Source organism: Triticum urartu, chromosome 7 (genome assembly GCF_003073215.2).
Source record: "Triticum urartu cultivar G1812 chromosome 7, Tu2.1, whole genome shotgun sequence".
NCBI classification, from domain to species: domain Eukaryota; kingdom Viridiplantae; phylum Streptophyta; class Magnoliopsida; order Poales; family Poaceae; genus Triticum; species Triticum urartu.
In genome coordinates, this window is record NC_053028.1 from 511,532,281 (window position 1) to 511,544,789 (window position 12,509).

The following is a 12,509-nucleotide window of genomic DNA, read 5'->3' on the forward strand; positions in this document are numbered from 1 at the left end:
CAAGCTGAGCGTGGAACTAAAATACGTTTGAGCCCAGCTTGCAGACTCCGAGAAGGAGAATAAGCGGCTTCGGCGCGGCATTTTCAGTAAGTGCTTGAACGAACCCTTTTAAAGGAGTTCAGCGAAGAAGCCAACTAACATCGTTATGTCTGTAGGTATGCTGACGGGTCATCCCGCGGAGGAAATGCCCGGGTCTGCGGGTGATCTTCTATCCAAGCTCTCACATCTGCATGAACAAGTTCGATAGGTGATGCAAGGTGTTGCCCAGGCCTTGTGGCCATCCGCCTCCCTGCCAGAAGGCGTTGTAGAGCTTATGGAGAAGCTCAAGGGAGCACAGCGACGCTTCCGATTATGGAAGATATCGGCCTGCCGACAAGGTGCCAGAGAAGCCTGGGCCATGGTGAAGACGCGGTATACCAAGGCTGACCCAAATCACATGGCCGAGGTCGGACCTGTGGGGCCCGATGAAAAAGAGATCCCCGTTAGCTTAGTTTATGGGCAATTAGAATTAGCCGCAAAGTATTCCCAACAGGATTGTAGGCTAGACCGCCTGTTGGATGGTATAGAAGAGGAATTTAGTCAGTCTGCATGACTATGTAATTAAAATGACATGTATAATGCCTTCTAGCCGGATTGTAGATCATTTGTCTTGGCGGACCTTTTCGCTTCAACTTCGGGACCCGATAGTTCGGAGTGTATCCGAATACCCGCTCAGTTATATAAGAACCGGGGTATGCGTGGAGACCAGGCGTAGGGGTCATTAGTGCTTGAACAGACAAGTGCCCAACTAGTTATGTTATATTACATGGGTAGTAAGAAACATCTTCCAGGGAGAATAGTTCCGTTAAGGGTTCCTTTCCCTGGGTAAGCATGCCCTAAAGTGCATGTCCGGACTGCGACAGGAAACGCAGGAAAAACATCTGGGGGCAGATATGGATAATAAATAAAAATCATCTTTTGTTCACCGACCGAATATTCCCTTAAGAACGCTAGATTTCGGCTTCACCCAGTCTGAGGTACACATCCGGCTGACCCGACAGTAACAATCGCAGAGGTGCTCCCCTTATGCCCTAGCCGAATTAACGGGAACGTAGGGCATAAATACAAGAGCCAGGCAACCCAGCTTGGCCAAAACTTAAGTCATATCGATGCATATAATGGCGAAAAAGGTACATGCGGAAGCATAACACATGTGCGGGGCCTGAGGCCCAGATAAATAATTAAGCTTCTGTGAAAGAAGCCCCTAGGTATGATGAGCGCGGCTAGCGCATCTATAATGTGCAAGCGAGACACAAGTTGGCCCTTGAAGGCCTAGAGAAAGAATAAAAGAAAGGACGAAAGAAAAACAAGATAGATAATGTATATGCAAAAAATGGACAGAGAGAGGGGACGAACATAGAGTCCGGCGCTAGGCGTAGAATCTTCGAAGCCTGGCCGCGTTCCATGGGTTCGGCTCGAGTCGAGTAGTCGATGCATCCCGCAGTCGGTATGCTCCACCGGTCAGAACTTGGTCAATAATAAAGGGACCTTCCCATTTGGGCTCGAGCTTGTTCTTTTTCTTATCCGGCAGGTGTAGAACTAGTTCGCCAATGTTATAAGTTTTGGCCCGTACTTCTCTGCTTTGGTATCTGCGAGCCTGTTGCTGATAAAATGCGGAACGGGCTTTGGGTACGTTGCGCTCCTCCTCCAGGGTGTCCAAACTGTCCTGCCGATCGAGCCCGGCTTCTCTTTCTTCGTACATGCGCACCCGAGGTGAGTCATGAATTATGTCACAGGGCAAGACTGTCTCTGCGCCGTACACCATAAAGAAGGGTGTATATCCGGTACTACGATTCGGCATGGTCCGCAGCCCCCAGAGTACGGAGTCGAGCTCCTCTACCCAGTGCGTGTTAGACTCTGTTAAGGAACGCACTAATCTAGGTTTAATGCCGCTCATTATAAGACTGTTTGCTCGCTCAACTTGGCCGTTGGTTTGTGGTGATAGACTAAAGCATAATCGAGCTTGATGCCCATTTTGCTGCACCAGATTTTTACCTCATCGACGGTGAAGTTCGTGCCGTTGTCAGTGATGATGCTGTGGGGGACGCCATAACGGTGTACGACCCCGGATATGAAGTCTATCACTGGACCGGATTCGGCTGTTTTAACAGGTTTGGCCTCTATCCATTTGGTGAATTTATCCATGATGACCAGTAAGTATTTTTTCTTGTGGGTTCCCCCTTTAAGGGGTCCAACCATGTCAAGCCCCCAGACCGCGAAGGGCCACGTAATGGGGATTGTTTGGAGGGCGGTGGGTGGCATGTGGCTTTGATTTGCAAAGAGCTGGCAACCGGCGCAACGTTGGACCAAGTCCTGTGCATCTGCCCGGGCCGTTGGCCAATAGAATCATGTACGGAAGGCCTTGCTTAGAAGAGCCTGGGCTGCAGTGTGGTGACCGCTGAGTCCGGCGTGGATTTCTGCCAGAAGGTTCCGCCCTTCCTCTTCGGAGATGCACCTTTGAAGGACTCCGGTAGTGCTTTTTTTTTATACAATTCTCCCTTATGGACCCTGTAGGCCTTAGATCGCCGCACTATGCAGCGTGCCTCATTTTGGTCCTTCGGAAGTTCCTGCCTAGTTAGGTAGGCCAGGAATGGTTCTGTCCACGGGGCTATGATGGCTATTATTACGTGGGCTGAAGGTGTTATTTCGGTGGCGGAGCCTCCGATTGTGTCAGAGTGTTCGGTATCTGGAATTTTGGCCAGGTCCGGACTATTGTTACCGGTGTCCCCTTCCCATACTACGGATGGCTTGAACAGCCTCTCCAAAAATATGTTGGGGGGGGGACCGCATCGCGTTTTGCGCCGATGCGGGCGAGGATATCCGCCGCCTGATTGTTTTCCCGAGCCACATGGTGAAATTCGAGCCCCTTGAACCGAGCTGACATTTTTAGGATGACGTTTCGGTAGGCCACCATTTTCGGAACCTTGGCATCAAAGTCCCCATTTATTTGGTATATTGCGATGTTTGAATCCCCACGCACCTCCAGGCGTTGAATGCCCATGGAGACTGCCATCCGAAGACCATGCAACAGAGCTTAGTATTCGGCTGCGTTGTTGGAGTATGTATACAATATTTGCAGTACGTACTGAACGATATCTCCGGTTGGGGACGTCAGGACGACACCAGCCCCTAGACCAGCCAGCATTTTAGAACCGTCGAAGTGCATGATCCAATTGGAGTATGCGTCGTACTCTTTAGGGAGTTCGGCCTCCGTCCATTCGGCGACAAAGTCGGCCAATACTTGCGACTTAATGGCTCGTTGAGGTTTGTATGTTATGTCGAACGGGAGGAGCTCAATGGCCCATTTAGCAATCCGGCCCGTAGCGTCGCGGTTGTTTATAATATCATTAAGTGGCACTCCCGAGGCTATTGTAATCGAACACTCTTGAAAGTAGTGTCGCAGCTTCCGGGATGCCATGAATACCGCATAGGCTATCTTTTGATAATGTGGGTACCGTGATTTACATGGAGTGAGGACAGTGGATACATAGTATACCGGCTTTTGAAGAGGGAATTTATGTCCGTCAGCTTCTCGTTCGACAACGAGCACTGCGCTTACAACTTGATGAGTTGCCGCAATGTACAACAGCATTGGTTCGTCGATGTTTGGCGCATCCAGGATTGGGTTGGTTGCCAAAATGGCCTTTATTTCTTCCAATCCGGCTGTGGCAGCGTCCGTCCGCTCAAAGTGTTCTGTGCGCCGAAGGAGGCGATAAAGGGGTGAAGCCTTTTCTCCTAAGAGGGAGATAAAGCGGCTTAGAGCCGCCACGCATCCAGTTAACTTCTGGATTTGCTTGAGGTCTGTTGGGGTAGCCAACTGTGACAAAGCTCGGATTTTGGCCGGATTAGCTTCAATACCTCTACTGGAGACGATGAAACCCAGGATCATTCCGGCTGGTACGCCGAAAACGCATTTTTCTGGATTGAGCTTGATGTCGTATGTTCGGAGGTTGTCGAATGTGAGCCTCAAGTCGTCTATCAAAGAGTCGACGTGTTTGGTTTTGACGACCACATCGTCTACGTATGCCTCTACTGTTTTGCCGATTTGTTTCTCCAGACATGTCTGAATCATGCGCTGATATGTTGCGCCGGCGCTTTTGAGCCCAAAAGGCATTGTGTTGAAACAGAAGGGACCGTATGGTGTGATGAATGCCGTTGCGGCTTGGTCGGACTCCGCCATCTTGATTTGGTGGTAACCGGAGTATGCGTTGAGGAAACACAATGACTCGTGTCCTGCGGTAGCATTGGTAATTTGATCGATGCGGGGGAGGGGGAAGGGATCCTTTGGGCAAGATTTATTGAGGTCCTTGAAATCGACACAAAGGCGCCAGGATTTATCCTTCTTTGGTACCATCACCAGGTTTGCTAGCCAGTCCGGGTGTTTTATTTCTCTGATGAATCCGGCCTCCAATAACTTGGCTAGTTCCTCTCCCATGGCCTGTCTCTTAGGTTCAGAGAAACACTGAAGAGCTTGCTTGACCAGCTTGAATCCCTTTAGGATATTGAGGCTATGCTCGGCCAGCCTGCGTGGGATTCCTGGCATGTCTGAGGGATGCCAAGCGAATATGTCCCAATTCTCGCGCAGGAACTCTCGTAGTGCAGCGTCCACGGCGGGGTTTAACTGTGCCCCGATGGAGGCTGTTTTTGTAGGGTACGTTGGGTGGACTTGGAATTTGACTATTTCGTTCGCTGGTTTAAAAGAGGTGGACTTGGATCTCTTATTGAGTATAACGTCATCCCTGTCCACTGTGGAGTGTAGCGTGGTTAATTCCTCAGCCGAGAGGGCTTCGGATAATGCCTCGAGGGCCAGTGCGGCTGTTTTGTTTTTGGCGCGGAGTGCTATGTCCGGATCACTGGCGAGAGTGATGATTCCGTTGGGACCGGGCATTTTGAGCTTCATGTACCCATAATGGGGTACGGCTTGGAAGATCGTGAACGCCTCACGTCCTAAAAGGGCGTGGTATCCACTGCTGAACAGGGCCACTTGAAATGTAATTTCTTCGGACCTATAGTTCTCTGGCGTACCGAATACCACATCTAGTGTGATTTTCCCAGCGCATCGTGCCTCCCAACTGGGTATGATTCCCCTGAAGGTTGTGCTACTTTGCTCAATGCGGTTCTAGTTTATTTCCATTTTTTGAAGAGTTTCCTCATAGATGAGGTTTAATCTGCTGCCGCCGTCCATCAATACTTTGGTGAGTCGAAAGCCGTCCACAATTGGATTGAGGACCAGTGCAGCTGGTGCTCGGGCTGTTCGGAATTTAGGTTTGTCACTGGCATTGAAGGTAATAGCCGTGTCACTCCATGGATTTATTGCTGCTACGTGGCAGATTTCGGCCATGCTGCGGAGTGTTCGCTTGCGCCTATTATTTGACACAAAGGTCTCAAAGACTGTTAACACCGTATTGTTATCTACGGGATGGTGCTCTGTGGTGTTTGGGATAAGAAGATCCTCACCACTTTTGGCCACCTGCCGGAGTATCCAACATGCTCTAAGGCTGTGCGTTGGTATTGTATTCGCTGTACTATGAATTTTGCAGGGTCCATTAAGCCATCCCTCCAGTACGGTTCCATGCCCTGTAGAGGGTTTTTCTTTCTTTGCAACTAGCTCGGGTGTCTTATGATAGTACACCCTTTTACTTCGGACTGGGTGTATATTCGGGGCCGGATTATCCCAAAATTTCGTTTCGGTTTTCCAGGCGCTTTCCATCGCACAGTACTTTCGTACTATGGATGCCAAGTCAGCGAAGCGTGATATGTCACAGCGACTTAAGGCGTTAAGGATTCCCTTGTCCGTGCAATTGTTGCAAAAAAGTGAGACTGCATCTTCCTCGCGACAGTTCTTAACCTTGTTCATCACAAGGAGGAATCTGGCCCAATAATGATGTACTGTTTCATGGGGCTCTTGCCTGATGTGGGAAAGATCGTTTATGTCTGGGTGGGTGGGTGGATTTGAGTCCGAACCCCTACCCGATCTGAGACCCAGGGGCCGAGGAGTTTCCAATCTTGGAAGTTCGGGTTCCGGAGTGTTGCCCGATAAGTCTAGCCCGCTGCCTGATTCTAGGTTCAGGGCTTGGGTGACGTCCTCTCGTAAGAGGGTATCCGGCTCGGAGAGCTCAGGAATCCGGACATAGTTAGTCCTCAAAATAGAGGAAGAGTTGCCGCATTGTTCCTCCACCACCGCAATGTGATGGGTGACTGATGGAGAGTTAATCTCCCTTTGATCGGGTTTAAGCCCAATCCGATCATAGTCCGTAGCGACTCCCAAGGCGGCGATGCGATCCAAGAGTTCATTTAGGGAAGAGAGCTCCATTGGATCCATCTGCTCGGCGAATTCCGAGCCGACGTGGAGGCTGTTTTTGATGACCCGAGAAGTCATCGTCGGTGCAGCGGCCGAACAGGCAGTCATGATGAAACTGCCTCGCCGGAGAGTTTGACCGACAGCCAGAGCTCCCCCGGCGGTAGTGTTGCTTTTAGCAACGAGATGAGGCATCCTTCCTTACGGCGACGTCACAGAGGAACTCTCAATGAAAGCACCAATGTCGGTGTCAATACCGGTGGATCTCGGGTAGGGGGTCCCGAACTGTGCGTCTAAGGCGGATGGTAACAGGAGGCAGGGGACATGATGTTTTACCCAGGTTCGGGCCCTCTTGATGGAGGTAAAACCCTATGTCCTGCTTGATATATTCTTGATGATATGAGTATTACAAGAGTTGATCTACCACGAGATCGGAAAGGCTAAACCCTAGAAGCTAGCCTATGGTATGATTATATGTTGTCCTACGGACTAAAACCCTCCGGTTTATATAGACACCGGAGGGGGCTAGGGTTACACAAGGTCGGTTACAAAGGAGGAGATATACATATCCGTATTGCCTAGCTTGCCTTCCACGCCAAGTAGAGTCCCATCCGGACACGAGACGAAGTCTTCAATCTTGTATCTTCATAGTCCAACAGTCCGGCCAAACGATATAATCTGGCTGTCCGGATACCCCCTAATCCAGGACTCCCTCAGTGGGTGACAGTGGTACATGGACCCCAAGGGGACGAGGCGAAGATGCAATTCCTAGTTGAACTCCACAATAGACGGGCGGTGTGTCTGGGGCCATGGATGGTGCTTGGCAATTTTAACATGATCCTAAGGGCGGATGAGAAGAGCAACAACAATCTGAATCGAAGGATTATGAGAAGATTCAAGGAATTCATGGATGATTGCAAGCTCAAAGAACCATATTTGCATGGGAGGAGATTTACATGGTCAAACAAAAGAGAGCAACCGGTGCTAACGAAGATTGACCGGGTGTTGGTATCAGTAGATTGAGAGCTAGCCTACCCGGAGGTGTTGCTACAAGCGCTCAGCACAAACATATCTGACCACTCCCCATTGCATTTAACAACCTCGGCGCCTTTCTATGCCAAGAAGAGGTTTCGTTTCGAGTTGTGTTGGCTCAAGTTGGAGGGGTTTGAGCAAACGGTTCGCGATGCTTGGGTGTGTCCGGAAGAGATATTTGACCCGCTTAAGAGACTCGACTACTTACTACGCAGCACTGCAACCGCTCTTCAGGCTTGGGGGCAGAAGATGATGGGCAACATTAGGATTTAGATGGCCATTGCCAACTACATCATCTTGAAGTTGGATCAGGCAATGGAGTCTCATGTCCTGTCTGCCGACGAGAGATGGCTGAGGGGCAGTATCAAGCATGTGTTGTTGGGTTTGGCCTCTCTACAGCGGACCATAGGAAGGCAGAGATCGCGTCTAAAGTGGATCAGGGAGGGGGATGCTAACACTAAGCTTTTCCAGGCTATAGCGAATGGCCGACGATCCAAGAATTTCATCCTTCACGTGAGGCATAACGACGTGTTGGCAATGGATCAGAGTCAGAAGGAAGACATTTTTTCGGAGGCTTATGAGCAACTATTGGGTTCAGCTCACTCGAGGGATGCAGACGTGGATCTTGAGTTCCTGGACATGGATACCCACAACCTTTCGGAGCTCGATGAGATCTTTACCGAGGAGGAAGTTTGGAATACCATCAAGGAGTTGCCGCCGGACCAGGCTCCGGGGCCGGATGGTTTTATTGCGGCATTTTACTAGAAAGCATGGCACATTATCAAAAATGATGTCATGGCAGTTTTTCTGAAGTTGTATGTGGGGGATGGTAGGGGATTTAACAAACTAAATCGAGCTCACATTGTTCTCATCCCGAAGAAGCCAGAGGCAGAGGAGGTGGGTGATTTTCGCCCCATTAGTCTCACCCACAGCATGGCAATTTTTTTTTGCTAAGCTGCTCGGTGAACCGGGTCAGGAGGAGGATGAAGGAGATCGTGGCGGTGAACCAATCGGCCTTTATTGGTGCCTGATACGTCTCCGTCGTATCTACTTTTCCAAACACTTTTGCCCTTGTTTTGGACTCTAACTTGCATGATTTGAATGGAACTAACCCGGACTGGCGCTGTTTTCAGCAGAATTGCCATGGTGTTATTTTTTGTGCAGAAATAGAAGTTCTTGGAATGACCTAAAAATCAACGAAGAATAATTTTTGGAATATATAAAAAATACTGTAAGGAAGATCCACGTCAGGGGGGCCTCCACCTGTCCACGAGGGTGGGGGGCGCGCCCTACCCCCTGGGCGCGCCCCCTGCCTCGTGGGCCCCCTGACGCTCCACCGACCTCAACCCTGGCTCCATATATTCACTTTCGGGGAGAGAAAAAATCAGGGAGAAGGATTCATCGCGTTTTATGATACAGAGCCGCCGCCAAGCCCTAAACTCTCTCGGGAGGGCTGATCGGGAGTCCGTTCGGGGCTCCGGAGAGGGGAATCCATCGCCATTGTCATCATCAACCATCCTCCATCACCAATTTCATGATGCTCACCGCCGTGCGTGAGTAATTCCATCCTATGACTTTGCTATGCTTAATGCTTGTCACTAGGGCCTGAGTGCCATGATTTCAGATCTGAACCTATTATGTTTTCATCAATATATGAGAGTTATTGGTCCTATCTTGCAAGTCTATAGTCACCTATTATGTGTTATAATCCGTTAACCCCGAAGTGACAATAATCGGGATACTTACCGGTGATGACCGTAGTTTGAGGAGTTCATGTATTCACTATGTGTTAATGCTTTGTTCCGGTACTCTATTAAAGGATGCCTTAATATCCCTTAGTTTCCACTAGGATCCCGCTGCCACGGGAGGGTAGGACAAAAGATGTCATGCAAGTTCTTTTCCATAAGCACGTATGACTATATTTGGAATACATGCCTACATTACATTGATGAATTGGTGCTAGTTTTGTGTCACCCTAAGTTATGACTGTTACATGATGAACCGCATCCGGCATAATTCTCCATCACCGATCCATTGCCTATGTGCTTTCCATATATTGTTCTTCGCTTATTTACTTTTCCGTTGCTATTGTTATCATCACTACAAAACACCAAAAATATTACTTTTGCTACCATTACCTTTTACCACCGTTACCACTACTATCATATTACTTTGCTACTAAACACTTTGCTGCAGATATTAAGTTTCCAGGTGTGGTTGAATTGACAACTCAGCTGCTAATACTTGAGAATATTCTTTGGCTCCCCTTGTGTCAAATCAATAAATTTGGGTTGAATACTCTACCCTAAAAAACTGTTGCGATCCCCTATACTTGTGGGTTATCAAGACTATTTTCTGGCGCCGTTGCCAGGGAGCATAGCTCTATTCTTTGAGTCACTTGGGATTTATATCTGCTTATCATTATGAAGAACTTGAAAGATCCAAGAACCAAGATTTATCCCTCAACTACGAGGGGAGTTAAGGAACTGCCATCTAGCTCTGCACTTGATTCACCTTCTGTTTTGAGTAAGCTCGCGACACCTAAACCTGCTTCTGCTATTAATTCTGATATGTCGCATGTTATTGATTATGCCACTTCTGCTATGCATGATACTTATGATGACACTACTTCTATGCTTGATACTACTGTGCCACTTGGTGAATTTCTTGATGAACAACTTGCTAGGGCTAGAGAGAATGAAATTACTGAAACTGATAATATTGATGAAAGTGATGATGAAGACTCTCCCCCTAGATATGAATTACCTGTTGTGCCTGAGGGCTATGTTATGGATGAAGAAACTGCTAGAGATTTTCTTGCTTGCAATGATAGGAGTGATCTTAAGAAATTATTCGCTAAGCTGAAACAAAAAACTTTGAATGCTAGAATAAAATATGATCCTACTTATGCTACTTCACCTATATTTGTTACTGATAAGGATTATGATTTCTCTATTGATCCTGAGATAATTACTTTGGTTGAATCTGATCCTTTCTATGGCTATGAATCTGAAACTGTTGTGGCACATCTTACTAAATTAAATGATATAGCAACCCTATTCACTAATGATGAGAAAACTCGCTATTATTATATCCTTAAATTATTTCTGTTCTCATTAAAGGGATGTTGAGATATGGTTTAATTCTCTTGATCCTGGTTGTGTGCGTAGTCCCCGGGATATGATTTATTACTTCTCTGCTAAATATTTCCCCGCTCATAAGAAACAAGCTGCTTTAAGGAAAATATATAATTTTGTGCAAACTGAAGAAGAGAGTCTCCCACTAGCTTGGGGGAGGCTTCTCCAATGACTTAATGCTTTGCCTGATCATCCTCTTAAGAAAAATGAAATACTTGATATCTTTTATAATGGACTAACCGATGCTTCCAGAGACCACCTGGATAGTTGTGCCGGTTGTGTTTTCAGGGAAAGAACACCAGATGAAGCTGTAATTTTATTGAATAATATGTTGACTAATGAAAATAATTGGACACTTCCTGATTCAATTCATGATCCAACTCCTGAACCAACTCCTAAGCCAACTCTGAAGAAAAAGGGTATTCTATTTCTCAGTCCTGAAGATATGCAAGAGGCAAAGAAATCTATGAAAGAAAAAGGTATTAAAGCTGAAGATGTTAAGAATTTACCTCCTATTGAAGAAATGCATGGTCTTAATTTACCGCCTGTTGAAGAAAATGGTCTTGATAACCCGACACAGGTAGTAAAGGTAAATTCTCTCTATAGATATGATAAAGCTGAAATCCCATTTACTAAGTTTGCTAGCCCATGCTTAGATGATTTTGATAACTTTATGGTTAAGCAAGAAAACTTCAATGCTTATTTTGGTAGAAAATTAAAACACAATGCTGATATGCTTGAACACTTGGGTGATTATATGGCTAATGTTAAAGGTGAACTAAAACTTATTAGTAAACATGCTTCTATGGTTACCACTCAAGTAGAACAAGTACTTAAAGCTCAGAATGATTTGCTCAATGAATTAAATAGTAAAAGAAATGATAATGCTGTTAGAGTTATGACTAGAGGTGGTAAAATGACTCAGGAACCTTTGTATCCTGAGGGCCATCCTAAGAGAATTGAGCAAGATTCTCAGAGAAATAATGTAGATGCACCTAGTCCTTCTAAAAGGAAGAAAAAGAAAAATGATAGGACTTTGCATGCTTCTAGTGAACCTGTTGTTGACACACCTGAGAATCCCAATGATATTTCTTTTCTGATGCTGAAACACAATCTGGTAATGAACATGAACCTAGTGATAATGTTAATGATGATGTTCATGTTGATGCTCAACCTAGCAATGACAATGAAGTAGAGATTGAACCTGCTGTTGATCTTGATAACCCACAATCAAAGAATCAACGTTATGGTAAGAGAGACTTTGTTGCTAGGAAGCACGGTTAAGAGAACCATGGGTTCAGAAACCCATGCCTTTTCCTCCTAAACCATCCAAGAAAAAGGATGATGATGATTTTGAGTGCTTTGCTAAAATGATTAGACCTATCTTCTTGCGTATGCGTTTGACTGATATGCTTAAAATGAATCCTTATGCTCAGTACATGAAAGAAATTGTTACAAATAAAAGAAAGATAACGGAAGCTAAAATTTCCACCATGCTTGCTAATTATACTTTTAAGGGTGGAATACCTAAGAAACTAGGAGATCCCGGAGTACCAACTATACCATGCTCCATTAAAATAAACTATGTTAAAACTGCTTTATGTGATCTTGGAGCCGGTGTTAGTGTTATGCGTCTCTCTTTATATCGTAGACTTGATTTGAATAAGTTGACACCTACTGAAATATCTTTGCAGATGGCTGATAAATCAACTTCTATACTTGTCGGTATTTGTGAGGATGTGCCTGTTGTGGTTGCAAACGTTACTATTTTGACGGACTTTGTTATTCTTGATATCCCCGAGGACGATAGTATGTCTATTATTCTTGGAAGACCCTTTTTAAATAATGCAGGGGCTGTTATTGATTGCACCAAAGGTAATGTCACTTTTCATGTTAATGGTAATGAGCATATGGTACACTTTCCGAGGAAACAACCTCAAGTCCACATTATCAACTCTATTGGAAAAATTCCATCGATTATTTTTGGAGGTTTTGAATTTCCT